Source organism: Mustelus asterias, unplaced genomic scaffold (genome assembly GCF_964213995.1).
Source record: "Mustelus asterias unplaced genomic scaffold, sMusAst1.hap1.1 HAP1_SCAFFOLD_124, whole genome shotgun sequence".
Taxonomy (NCBI): domain Eukaryota; kingdom Metazoa; phylum Chordata; class Chondrichthyes; order Carcharhiniformes; family Triakidae; genus Mustelus; species Mustelus asterias.
In genome coordinates, this window is record NW_027590162.1 from 275,593 (window position 1) to 290,214 (window position 14,622).

At 45.1% G+C, this 14,622-nt stretch overlaps 2 non-coding genes and 1 pseudogene across 4 annotated transcripts; 2 read left to right on the forward strand and 1 right to left on the reverse strand.

The window, feature by feature from the left end:
* Positions 1-1,871: 1,871 nt before the first annotated feature.
* Positions 1,872-8,729, forward strand: LOC144484719 (histone H2B pseudogene; annotated as a pseudogene). Of its 2 annotated transcripts, XR_013496105.1 has the most exons (3): positions 1,872-2,560; positions 3,393-3,667; positions 7,644-8,729. The product of XR_013496105.1 is annotated as a histone H2B pseudogene, transcript variant X2 (transcript). The 2 variants fall into 2 exon arrangements; XR_013496104.1 differs by lacking the exon at positions 3,393-3,667 and having other exon boundaries at positions 1,874-2,560.
* Positions 3,588-3,670, forward strand: trnal-uaa (transfer RNA leucine (anticodon UAA)). The gene has a single exon. It is a non-coding gene; the product is annotated as a tRNA-Leu (tRNA).
* On the reverse strand, positions 7,281-7,352 carry trnam-cau (transfer RNA methionine (anticodon CAU)). The gene has a single exon. It is a non-coding gene; the product is annotated as a tRNA-Met (tRNA).
* Positions 8,730-14,622: the final 5,893 nt, after the last annotated feature.

The following is a 14,622-nucleotide window of genomic DNA, read 5'->3' on the forward strand; positions in this document are numbered from 1 at the left end:
TGAGTAAATCCCACACACACTCACACACGGTATCAGAGAGTGAATAAATCCCACACACACACACTGTATCAGAGAGTGAGTAAATCCCACACACACACACTGTATCAGAGAGTGAATAAATCCCACACACACACACTGTATCAGAGAGTGAGTAAATCCCACACTCACACAGTATCAGAGAGTGAGTACATCCCACACTCACACACTGTATCAGAGAGTGAGTAAATCCCACACTCACACACTGTATCAGAGAGTGAGTAAATCCCACACACACACACTGTATCAGAGAGTGAGTAAATCCCACACTCACACACTGCATCAGAGTGAGTAAATCCCACGCACACACTGCATCAGAGAGTGAGTAAATCTCACACTCACAAACTGTGTCAGAGAGTGAGTAAATCCCACACTCACACACTGTATCAGAGAGTGAGTAAATCCCACACTCACACACTGTATCAGAGAGTGAGTAAATCCCACACTCACACACTGTATCAGAGAGTGAGTAAATCCCACACTCTCACACTGTATCAGAGAGTGAGTAAATCCCACACTCACACACTGAATCAGAGAGTGAGTAAATCCCACACTCACACACTGTATCAGAGAGTGAGTAAATCCCACACACTCACACTGTATCAGAGAGTGAGTAAATCCCACACTCACACACTGTATCAGAGAGTGAGTAAATCCCACACTCACACACTGAATCAGAGAGTGAGTAAATCCCACACTCTCACACTGTATCAGAGAGTGAGTAAATCCCACACTCACCCACTGTATCAGAGAGTGAGTAAATCCCACACTCACCCACTGTATCAGAGAGTGAGTAAATCCCACACTCACACACTGAATCAGAGAGTGAGTAAATCCCACACTCACACTGTATCAGAGAGTGAGTAAATCCCACACACACGCACTGTATCAGAGAGTGAGTAAATCCCACACTCACACACTGTATCAGAGAGTGAGTAAATCCCACACTCACACTGTATCAGAGAGTGAGTAAATCCCACACTCACACACTGTATCAGAGTGAGTAAATCCCACATTCACACACTGTATCAGAGATTGAGTAAGTCCCACACACACACTGCATCAGAGAGTGAGTAAATCCCACACTCACACACTGTATCAGAGAGTGAGTAAATCCCACACTCACACACTGTATCAGAGAGTGAGTAAATCCCACACTCACACACTGTATCAGAGAGTGAGTAAATCCTACACTCACACTGTATCAGAGAGTGAGTAAATCCCACACACACACTGCATCAGAGAGTGAGTAAATCCCACACTCACGCACTGTATCAGAGAGTGAGTAAATCACACACTCCCACACTGTATCAGAGAGTGAGTAAATCCCACACTCACACTGTATCAGAGAGTGAGTAAATCCCACACTCACACACTGTATCAGAGAGTGAGTAAATCCCACACACTGTATCAGAGAGTGAGTAAATCCCACACTCACATACTGTATCAGAGAGTGAGTAAATCCCACACTCACACACATTACCAGAGATTCACAGTTCCGGAAGGAATCCCACACTCCCGCACAGTCCCTCTGTGGAGGAGGGTCCCTCACACCGACAGCCAGGCGACATTTCCCGGTGGATCTTTCCACACTGACAAACGGGCGCTGGACATTCTTTGTGAAATGTAATTCCTGATTGTGGTAAGGGGGCTTGTGATTGGCGGAAACTCCTCAATCTGATTGGTCTGTTTTCATATCCACTCAAATGAATCCCGGATAAGTGACTGTAATAACTTTCAAAATGTCCAATCACAATCATTGCTTTCCCAATTCCTCATTAGCATAGTTCTGTGGGACTGTCTATTTAATCAGCGCTCGGAAGGGGTTTGCTTTATTTCTGTGTGAAATTGAAGATGGCTGATGAGAAGAAACCAACATCGAAACCAGCTCCCAAGAAGGGGGCGAAGAAAGTGATTAAGAAACCGGGAACAAAGGGCGGCAAGAAGCGGCGAAAGTCGAGGAAGGAGAGTTACTCCATCTACATCTACAAAGTGATGAAGCAGGTTCACCCCGACACCGGCATCTCCTCCAAGGCCATGAGCATCATGAACTCGTTCGTGAACGATATTTTCGAGCGCATCGCGGGTGAGGCTTCCCGCCTGGCCCATTACAACAAGCGCAGCACCATCAGCTCCCGGGAGATCCAGACCGCCGTGCGCCTGCTGCTGCCCGGGGAACTGGCCAAGCACGCCGTGTCGGAAGGGACAAAGGCGGTGACCAAGTACACCAGCTCCAAGTAAAACTCCCCATGGACTGAAAAACATCCCAAACACAACGGCTCTTTTAAGAGCCACCCACAATCTCTGTGAAAAAGCTGCGCCATCTTTTCCCTTATTGAATGAATGAGAAATGTCTTTCTGGAGGATAGAGATTTGTCCCGGTGCAGAATGTTGTGAATGGGACTTCATACCCGCCCCTCACACACACTTTCACATTGAAGGGACAATCAAACTGAAATGAGAGCAGATTTTAAATCCCAGTCTGGGGATCGTCACGGACAATGGGGAGAAAGAGTATCAGGAGGTAATTATTTAAATTTAATTATAACTATATTCAGACTTTCACGACTCTGAATTAAATTGTTATTTTTTTCTCGGGTGATCTGGGAGCCGCTCCCGGAACAGAGTAAAGGCGGGAATGAAGAGGTTCTTCTCGGGCTGATCTGTTTATTCCGCAGCTTTCCCAGAGGACGGAATCAGCCACACAGGACCTGAGTCCATTGCAGCGCTTTAAGATCTGCCTCCCCCCGGCGCTCCCTATTCTCCGGACACAAAGCTGCCTGTTCCACCGGCGAGATCGGGCCGGGGATTCTCTCCGCACTTCCCATTGTAACATTCCCGGCCGCTTTCAGGGGAGAGGATCAGAAATCAGCCGTTTCCCTCTGTCCCTGTGAAGGGGTTGGTTGGTAATCTCTATGTTTCTGCTTTTCCACTGAGCTGAGATTTGCTCCGTTTTAAATTGCTGAACGGGGTCTGATTACCGCGGGTTACAGATAAGAGATTGAGAAATTCAAACTGTTCCTAAAATAGCGCCAGGATTGTGTGAGGGAAAATACAATAAACAGATTATAAAGTGTGAGATTGAAATAGTTTCCTGAACATTCAGGCGTTCCGTTATTTTGTATTTTTCCTGCACTGAAATTGGCGGGTTTTTCCAGTTTGAAAATGTGAACCAATCAAAACCTCCCATTTCTTCTCCCTGGCTCTCCGATTGGTTAAGAATGTGATTGAAATGTGAGTGACCAATCAGAGCTGGAGTCTGGCTGCAGCCTCACAAACCGCTCACAATGATTATTAATAGAGATTAAACTGACGGAATCTGGATTTGAGATATTGAATGTACTTTGTTTCCACAGACAAATATTTGACAGATCCAAAACAAACGTGATATTTCCTCCACACAAGTTACAGGGGAAATTGTCGCCAACTCCTTCTCACACACAGTCCGTACATTGTCACTGACAGCTCAGAGACACAGACAGCTGATCAATTCCACAGACCCAAACTGCAGGAGAGACAGATGTTGTGCCTATTTGATGGCCAATTCTCGTACCAGGATGGCCGAGTGGTTAAGGCGTTGGACTTAAGATCCAATGGACATATGTCTGCGTGGGTTCGAACCCCACTCCTGGTAAATGAATTTTTAACACTACAGTCTGCACCCTCTCCTTTCCTTCTCCCCTCTACTCTATGAACGGTATGCTTCGTCCGTTTTACACAAGAAGCAATACCTTTCACTGTATACCAATACATCAAAACAAACTCAGTGCCATTGATAGGGGAATCCATAAATCCCAGTCCAAATTCTCACCTAATATTGGATCATCACTGTGTCAATCCCACAATAGAGCAGCCACAGCTCCAAATTCAATATCTGATCAAACTGACAAATGGTTTTCGGTTAAAAGTTACACAATGTACCTTAACAATGTACACTGAGATTCGAGTTAAATACCACCCACATCAGGGGTTTAAAAGTGGCCCATAGTTTGTATCCTCACAAATACATTCGATACGAAGCCTCATCTCAAATACATTCTCAGATTGAGATATTCTGAGAGCGAGTATAACCTGAGATACAAATTCAGATTCCAGTTGAAAACTCACCCAGATTATGAAACTTAAAGTTACAATATCAATTTGATTACTATGAAAGAACTATAGCTTATTAACTAATCCTAACTCCCCACTCACACTGAGCCAGATGGACAATACTATACGAATTCCAGACTGAGTTTCCTTTTACATTCATGTCAAAATTCTTACTCAGAATCAGACTGAGTGTCACAGATCAAATCAATGTGAACAACCTGAGTGAAGCTTGCATAGCAATCCAGTATCAGATTGAAGGATACATTATCTTTCACAATTGTGTTCAGTGTGACACAGATTTAATGTTGGGCCGAAATTCACACACATTGTTTGCTTCAAACCTACCACATCAGTGGCCTGTTGCTTTGCTCGAAATTTATATGGAATGAATCCAAATTTATAAATAGATTGAAGATTATACGATGAATCCCATGCTCACACTGAGTCATAGAGTCTGACAGACACACGATAATTCTCAAACATGTGCTCAGTGTTAGATGAATGACTCATGCTGCACAGACAGCACCAGGGACTGAACGTTACATCTGATTATCACACTTACATAGCAGTATCCCAGACACTGAGTACCAGTGACAGATTCAGAATGATCCCACACTCACACACATTATGACAGTCTGACCAATACACATGATTTGCACCCTTTAGAAACAGCAGCAGATATACTCAGATGCTGAATGAACCCCAAATGTGAGTTCCAGTAGCTCATCTTGGAGGTAGTAAGTACTGCTGCCACTGTGTGTCAGTGGTCAAGGGCATGTGTGTTTCCAGATGGGATGTCAATCATGAGGGATGCTTTGTCCGGGATGGTGTCAAACCTCTTGAGTGTTGCTGGTGCTGCATTAACCCAGGCAAGTGGAGATTAATCCATCATACTCCTGATTTGTGCCTGGTAGATGGTGAACAGTGTTTGGCAGTCAGGATCTTTGTGACTCACCATGGGATTCTGTGTCTCTGACCTGCCTTGTAGCCCTTGTATTACATCGCTAGTCCAGTTGAAGGTAATCACTAAGATATTGATATAATTTTATTTAATGTCAAGGGACAATGGTTAGATTCTGTCTTGCTGGAAATGGTCTTTGTCTGGTACATGTGTGGTGTGATTGTTATTTGCCACTTCTCAGCCCAAGCTTGGATACTGTCCAGTTCTTGCTGCATTTGGGAATGGGCTGCTTCAGTAACTGAAGAGTCCTGAATGGTGCTAAACATTGCACAGTCATCAGCGAGCATCTCCAATTCTGACCTTATGGTGGAAGGATCTGGGACAGTAACTTGACAAACTCGGGAAATGGTCTCCTGAGGATGAAATGACTGACCACCACAACCATCTTACTTTATGCTGGATAAAGTTCCAACCAGTGGAGAGGTTTCCATGATTCCCATCGACTTTGCTTTTGCTGAGGATCCTTGATGCTGAACTCGGTCAAATCCTGTTTTGATGTCAAGGGCAGTCACTCTCATCTCATCTCAGAGGATCGTTAGTCAGTGGAATTCCCTTCCCCAGACAACAGTTGAGACTGGATCATTGAATATGTTCTAGGCTGAATTAGACAGATTATACAAGGGAGTGAATGGTTGCTGCAAAAGTTCGAAAAGTCGAATTGCAGCCACAATTATTTTAGTTATGATCTTTTTCCTTGGTCCATTCATAGGATGTGTGCATCACTGGCCAGCATTTATTACCCATCCACGTATCGAGTCAACCACATTGCTGTCGCTCTGAAGTCACATGTAGGCCACACAAGGTAATTTCATCAGATTTCCTGCCCTAAAGCACGTTAGTGAACCAGATGGATTTTTCCAACAATGGTTCCATCGCCATCACTAGATTCTTATTTTCAAATTACTTTTGATTGAAATCAAATTCTACCATCTGCTGTGGAGGGTTTCGAACCTGGGTCCCCAGAACATTAGCTGAGTTTCCAGATTAATAGTCTAGCGATGATACCACGAGACCATCGCCTCCCCTTCTTGAATGATGGTGCAGGACTGAGGGGCTGAATGGCCTGACTCCTGCCCGTATTTCTAATATGATAGTAACCGTCATAATTGATTCCATTTTATTTTGATTTTTGGTTTTCATCTATATTTTCTCTTGATTTTGCTTTCAGCTGGCAGTTGTTCGTCATTCTTCAATTCACACCTCCTTCAGACACATCTCTGTTTGCTGTTACTTGTTCCTTTCCCACTCCCTTTCGCCTTGCAGCACCAATGATTTTATTACTTAATCACTCCTGCCCTCCACCTTGCTTTGGGAAGCACAAGACAAAAGGTTCCACTAATTTCAGTAATGAGGCAGGAGCAGGATTAATTAATAATCTGACAGTAAATAAACATCAAACACTGAGTGACCACAATATGTTAGAGGCAGACATTCAGTGCGAGGAGAAAGGACACACGCAGGTCACAGTTTTGACCTTAAGTTAGGCCGAGAAGGGTGAAATATGTTGTAAACTGAAAACGTTAAAATCCGTCCAGCTGTGAAGAGGCGAATCAAGGGAACAATGAGAGACTGAAAAAAGTATTTCATACAATGTGTATCTAATGCAAGCCTGAAGAAAGGAAACTTCACTTTCTCAGTTTATGGTGATTTTGGGAACTGAATTTCATGTTTTAAACCAGTAATTAAGAAAAAAATAATGATTTCTGTCCAAATAAGGATTAACTCTGTTTTTAACGTGATGCTGTGTCCGCTGTGCTGATATTCTTGTCACAGGGAGGACGCTGCTGCCCATATAAGCATGGTGGCTTACTGCAGGGTGCCCCGTAGATCAGAAATACTGCAGCTAATATGTCTAAACTTCACTAGATTGTTTTCATTGAAGAAAATAGCTTTTTTTCTATTCGGACAATCATAGAGTGATGGTGAATAATTCAAGATCATTCGGATCATCACGCCTGTGTCAGCTGTTTGGGAGAAACGGGCTGAAAAGGACAAACCTTGGCTTGTGTATCTTTGCTACATTTACAGCTTGTGTCCGTGTGTGAGTAAATGGCATTTCAGCGATCTGTTGCTCATTCAAATGTTAACGAGTAGCGAGAAGCGGAAGAAAATTACAGCATCCTGGGCGGGAATGTCAAATCATTTTGAAGGAGCCGCTGAGGAATTATTTTTGCTGTTGCTCAAAACGTAATAGCAGAGAATGGTTTCGATCCATCGACCTCTGGGTTATGGGCCCAGCACGCTTCCGCTGCGCCACTCTGCTACACAGTTAAAATTGCCTGCGAGCTATTGTGAATGTGTCACAGGTATTCACTTCCGTGTTCATCATTGGAGTGCATGCGCTCGGCTGCTCCCCCTGGCGCCACAATTCCACTGTCACCAAGAATGGAAAACACAGAACGACACACAGACGAAGCGACAGATAGTCAGGATACACAAGATCACACACAGGCAAAGGAGAATGGACTGAGTGGTCATTAATGTAAATCCCAAGATGTCTCCTGTTCCTAACCTTCTTCTTCTTGTTTAATTCTGCTTCCTTGTTTCTAAATAGATCCTCTGCTGTGGAACTGCGATCTCTGCTGTGGAACTGTGATCTCTGCTGTGGAACTGTGATCCCTGCTGTGGAACTGTACTTTCTGCTGTGGAACTGTGATCTCTGCTGTGGAACTGTGATCCCTGCTGTGGAACTCTTTTCCCTGTTGTGGAAAAGTTCTCAGTGCTGTGGAACTGTGCTCGCTGCTGTGGAACTGTGCTCTCCGCTGTGGAACTGTGATCTCTGTTGTGGATCTGTGATCTCTGTTGTGGATCTGTGATCTCTGCTCTGGATCTGTGATCTCTGCTCTGGATCTGTGATCTCTGCTGTGGAACTGTGATCTCTGCTGTGGAACTGTGCTCTCTGCTGTGGAACTGTGTTCTCTGCTGTGGAACTGTGTTCTCTGCTGTGGAACTGCGCTCCCTGCTGTGGAACTGCGCTCCCTGCTGTGGAACTGCGCTCCCTGCTGTGGAACTGTGATATCTGCTGTGGTACTGTGATCCCTGCTGTGGAACTGTGCTCTCTGCTGTGGAACTGTGATCTCCGCTGTGGAACTCATTTCCCTGTGGTGGAAAAATACTCTCTGCTGTGGAACTGTGCTCTCTGCTGTGAAACTGTGCTCAGGGGTTACATTTTCCACTCTCCAAACTGCTTAGACTGTTAAAGAATGTAGAGAATGTTGGATCCATTCTTCCCATTGCCACTTCGTTTAGAACCCTGTGATGTAGATTATTGGGCTTTGGAGATTTTGCAGCCCTCAGTCCCATTAATTTCCCCAGCACTATATATTTCAGTATATTAAATCCCCCCAATTTCTAGACCATGGTTCCCGAGCATTGCTGGGAAGTTATTTGTGTGTTCCTCCATGAAGACAGCATGAAAACACTTATTTAATTGCGCTGCCATTTCCTTGTTCTCCATTATAAATTTGCCCATATCCGAATGCAAAGCACCTAAATTTATCTTTGTTATATTTTTTCACATACTAACATAAGCTTTAATAGTCCAATTGTCAGCGACTTGCAAGTTCACTCTCGTACAGCATTTTATCCCTCTAATCAATCTCTTTGTCCTCCTTTCCTGAAATAAAAACTGTTCCCAATCCTTCGGGTTTCAACTTTTTCTTTCAACTTTATAAAAATCACCATCAGATCTAATAATACCTAATTTTATTAGCCATGATTGGGTCATTTTTCCTGTTATGTTTTTGCGACTGAAGGAAATGTACAACTGTTACAATGCAAGCATTTCTTCCTTAAATATCAGACACTGCCTATCCACCTTCGTGCCCCTTCATCGAGTTTCCCAATCTATTTTAGCCAACTCACCTGTAATACATTCTGAGTTTCCTTTGTTGAGAGCTGGGACTTCAGTTTAAGCTTGGATTTGAATCTTTATTCTGACTGAAGACAGGTGTTTCACAAAGCAGACACTCAATCTATCCAACCCAGAGCAAACCACATTGTCAGCATTGAATGTATTCTACAAAATTGAAACATAAAACGTTCAGATACATCAATATTTCTCCTGGCCGTATAATTAAGGTCTTGAACAATGCGTACTGATAATGGAGCTTTCCATTTGAGAAATTCTGATATTTCTTCCTTTTTCCTCAGCCACTGGTCTCCCCACTCTGTGGCTGACAGCATACTCATCTGTGTCTGCTCTTGTCCCACACCTCTGCTTCACCCCGTCTCTATATTCTCTATATTATGATAATGCTTCCTCCTTTAAATTACCAACTTTTTCAATGGATTAGCTCTCAGCATTTTTACCACCTCTCGCTTGTGTGATGCTCTCACCAAACATTCCTTCCCCTCCGAATACCGCAGTGCTTTCCTAACAGCTTCTATTTGTCGTTTTGACTTTCCATGGCACCTGTCAAGGTGCAACAACAGGCCTTTTACCTCTTTTCTCCTCATCAGATACCCCCTCAATGAATCCTACTGGACTAATCATTTAAATGTAGTGTGCTGTATTTGCTGCTCACAATGTACTCTGCTCTACATTCTGATGACAGATGTACAGATTGTGGAACATTTCCATTCAGTCCACAAGAAGCACACTATTTGTGATAATTCCTATCATTTTAATTCTGTGCTTTGCTCACACTGATCATTCTGTCCTTGGTCTTCTCCAGTGCTCCAATGGAACTCATGCACCCCTCTTGACGACACAGTGCTCACTATCTTTACTTGTACTCTTACTATTTCCTTTAGACTGTTTGCCATTTTATGCGTGTGTGTTGCACACAATCACAAACCTCCCTTTTGTTTTTTTTTTGCCATCTGCCGTTCTCTGTAGCATTTTCTTAAAATCTTCGATCACATTTGTAACTTTCACCAGTGCTGATGAAAGGATGTTGATCTGAAAGTTTAAACCTGACCAATATTTACCCCCGCAGGTGCATACTTGTTGTGTACATCCAGATTTTCAAAATTAAGTTTGTACTTCCAGCATTCATAGTTTTTGATGTCTGCAGGCACGTTAACAGGAGTTTTCATGGAGGTGTTCAAAATCATGGACAGCTTTAATAGAGTAAATTGGCATAAACTGTTCCTGTTGCATGAGGACATTGATTCATTATGATTTGTTAAAAAAGTAAAGATATTGTGAGCAAACACATGTTTACTTACATAGGTAGCTAGTTTCTGTAAATCCTGAATATGCTGTCTAAAAAACTGGGGAATCTGATGCAAAATCTTTTCAAAGAGCAGTTGGAGAAAAACCGTTTTAAAGGGCGAATTTTAGGGCATAAAGAGGCAATGGGGCGGATTCGCTACGAAATCTCTGGCAGAATTCCGATGGGTTTAAATATAACCCCATATGCTGTGTGGAGTTTGCACATTCTCCTCGTGTCTGCGTGAGTTTCCTCCGGGTGCTCCGGTTTCCTCCCACAATCCAAAGATGTGCGGGCTAGGCTGATTGGCCAGGTTAAAAATTGCCCCTTAGAGTCCTAAGATGCGTGAGGGAGTGCTGCTCGGGCTGCAGTGGAGAGTGACAGTTGGTGTCTCAGTGAGGGAGTGCTGCTCGGGCTGCAGTAGAGTGTGACAGTTGGTGTCTCACTGTGGGAGTGCTGCTCGGGCTGCAGTAGAGTGTGACAGTTGGTGTCTCACTGTGGGAGTGCTGCTCGGGCTGCAGTAGAGTAATTAATTTATTTAATTATTTTTCAGTTCAATTAGTGAAAAAAATCGGAGGTTTTTTTTTTTCTAAACAGGAAATAGGCCCAGCAGCAGCCTGGGAAGATTTTGGAGGGTTTAAAAGTAGGCCGCACCTTTGAGCGGGCAGCGTCGTTAGCGGGCAGTGGAGTGAGCAGGGGACAGAGTGAGAGCTAAAAGGGCTTTGGCTCACAGGGCTTCGGCGAGGAAGGTTGTTTGTTTGTTTTTCTTCGGTTACACCCCCTTTTTGTTTTATCCCCAAAACTAAAAAGGACATGGCTGGTATGAGTGGGAGGCCAGTATACTGCATTCGGTGTGGGATGTGGGAGTTCCTGGAGACAACTTGCCTCCCGGAAGTCCATATCTGTGCCAGATGTGTGGAACTGCATCTCCTGAAGGATCGTGTAAGGGAGCTGGAGCTGAGGCTCGATGAACTCAGTTTAGTTAGGGAAAATGAGAGAGTCATAGATAAAAGTTATAGTCAGGTAGTGACACCAGGGTCTCGGAAGGAAGACACGTGGGTCACGGTTAGGAGGGGTAATAGTCAGAAGGGTGATGTGCCAGAAAGCACCCCAGTGGCAGTCTCCCATAAGAGAAAGGGATGGGCAACAGATGGGAGAAGGGAAGGGAGTGAGCAGTCTGTGGAGGGATCCCCTGTGGTTGTCCCCCTCCACAATAGGTATATTGTTTTGGATTCTGTGGAGGGGGATGACCCTCCAGGGGTAAGCCACGAGGACCAGATCACCTCCACGGGGACAGGCTCAGGGGTCCGGAAGGGAAAGAAGGGGTTTAGGAGAGCGATAGTTGTGGGGGACGCAATAGTTAGAGACACGGACAGGCGCTTCTGTGGGACTGAACGAGAATCCAGGATGGTAGTCTGCCTCCCTGGTGCCGGGGTACTGGATGTCTCCGAGAGGGTAGGAAGCATATTTAAAAAGGAAGGTAGTCAAACGGATGTGATTGTACACATTGGGGGAAATGATGTAGGTAGGAAGAGCAGGGGGGTCATACGAGAGAAATTCAGGGAGTTGGGTGCTAGGCTAAAAAGTAAGACCTCCAGTGTAGCAATCTCTGGACTGCTCCCGGTGCCTAGTGCAAGTGAGGCTCGGAACAGGGAGATTCTACATTGAAAGCGTGGCTAAAGGACTGGTGCAAGAGGGAGGGTTTTAAATTCATAGATAACTGGGAAATCTTCAAGTCAGGATGGCAACTGTACAGAAAGGGAGCAAATATCCTGGCTGGGAGTTTTGCTCGAGTGTTTCGGCAGGATTTAAACTAGTGTGGCAGGGGGGTGGGGAACAAAACAGGAGGTCAGTAAATACTGAGGCTGGGGTCGAGCTGGGGGCCAGGGCAAGGCTAGCTAAGAAGAGGAGCACTCTGGAGGAGGAGGACCTGACTGGGCCTGGAGGTCTGGAGTGCATCTGCTTCAATGCGAGGAGTGTAACGGGTAAAACAGACGAACTTAGGGCCTTAATGCTTGTGCGGAATTTGGATGTGGTTGCGGTGACGGAAACTTGGTTAAAAGAAGGACAGGACTGGCAGCTGAATATTCCGGGGTATCAGTGTTTTAGGCGAGACAGAGGAGGGGCTAAAAAAGGTGGGGGAGTAGCGATATTAGTTAAGGAGCATATTACCGCGGTGCAGAGGGTAGACAACTTAGAGGGGTCATGTACTGAGTCGCTGTGGGTGGAACTCAGAAACAGGAAGGGTGCAGTCACTATGCTGGGGGTGTACTACAGACCACCCAACAGCCCACGGGAAGTGGAGGAAAGGATATGTCAGGAGATTCTGGATAGGTGCAGAAAACATAGGGTTGTTGTAGTGGGGGACTTTAATTTCCCTGGCACAGACTGGAAAGTGCTTAGAGCTGGGGGACCGGACGGGGAGGAATTTGTAAAATGCGTACTGGAAGGTTCTTTGGAACAGTATGTAGATAGCCCGACTAGAGAGGGGGCTATACTGGACCTAGTTCTGGGAAATGAGCCCGGTCAGGTCGTCAAAGTTTCGGTAGGGGAACATGTGGCAAATAGTGACCACAACTCTGTTAACTTTAGGATAGTAATGGACAAGGATGAGTGCTGTCCTACGGGCAGGGTGCTAAATTGGGGGAAGGCTGACAAGAGCCGGATTAGGCAGGAATTGGTGGATGTTGATTGGGAGAGGATGTTCGAGGGTAAGTCCGCGTCTGGCATGTGGGAGTCTTTTAAGGAACTATTGATAAGGCTGCAAGATAGGCATGTGCCTGTAAAAAGGAAAGATAGGAAAGGTAGGATTCGAGAGCCGTGGATAACCAGGGAAATTGAGGATCTGATTAAAATGAAAAGGGAGGCGTACGTTAAGTCCAGGCAACTGAAAACAGATGGAGCTCTGGAGGAATACAGAGAGAGTAGGAAAGATCTCAAACGGGGAGTTAGAAGGGCAAAAAGAGGGCACGAGATGTTCTTGGCAGGCAGGATTAAGGAGAATCCTAAGGCATTCTATTCATACGTTAGGAACAAAAGAGTTGTCAGGGAGAAAATCGGACCTCTCAGGGACAAAGGAGGGGAATTATGCTTAGAACCCAAGGGAATAGGGGAGATCCTAAATGAATACTTTGCATCGGTATTCACGAAGGAGAGGGGCGTGTTAACCGGGAATGTCTCGGAGGGAGGTGTTGACCCGTTAGAGAAAATCTCCATTACGAGAGAGGAAGTGTTAGGTTTTTTAGGGAACATTAAAACTGACAAAGCCCCAGGGCCTGATGGCATCTATCCTCGACTGCTCAGGGAGACGAGAGAGGAAATTGCTGGCCTCTGATGGAAATCTTTGTTGCTTCTTTGGACACGGGTGAGGTCCCTGAGGATTGGAGGATAGCGAAAGTGGTCCCGTTGTTTAAGGAGGGTAGCAGGGATAACCCAGGAAATTATAGGCCGGTGAGCTTGACGTCCGTGGTAGGGAAGTTGTTGGAGAGGATTCTTAGAGACAGGATGTATGTGCATTTAGAACGGAACAATCTCATTAGTGACAGACAGCATGGTTTTGTAAGAGGGAGGTCGTGCCTTACAAATTTGGTGGAGTTTTTTGAGGAAGTGACAAAAACGGTTGATGAAGGAAGGGCCGTGGATGTCGTCTATATGGATTTCAGTAAGGCATTTGACAAAGTCCCACATGGCAGGTTGGTTAAGAAGGTTAAGGCTCATGGGATACAAGGAGAAGTGGCTCGATGGGTGGAGAACTGGCTTGGCCATAGGAGACAGAGGGTAGTGGTCGAAGGGTCTTTTTCCGGCTGGAGGTCTGTGACCAGTGGTGTTCCGCAGGGCTCTGTACTGGGACCTCTGCTATTTGTGATATATATAAATGATTTGGAAGAAGGTGTAACTGGTGTAATCAGCAAGTTTGCGGATGACACAAAGATGGCTGGAATTGCAGATAGCGAAGAGCATTGTCGGGCAATACAGCAGGATATAGATAGGCTGGAAAATTGGGCGGAGAGGTGGCAGATGGAATTTAATCCGGATAAATGCGAAGTGATGCATTTTGGAAGAAATAATGTAGGGAGGAGTTATGCAATAAATGGCAGAGTCATCAGGAGTATAGAAACACAGAGGGACCTAGGTGTGCAAGTCCACAAATCCTTGAAGGTGGCAACACAGGTGGAGAAGGTGGTGAAGAAGGCATATGGTATGCTTGCCTTTATAGGACGGGGTATAGGGTATAAAAGCTGGAGTCTGATGATGCAGCTGTATAGAACGCTGGTTAGGCCACATTTGGAGTACTGCGTCCAGTTCTGGTCGCCGCACTACCAGAAGGACGTGGAGGCATTGGAGAGAGTGCAGAGAAGGTTTACCAGGATGTTGCCT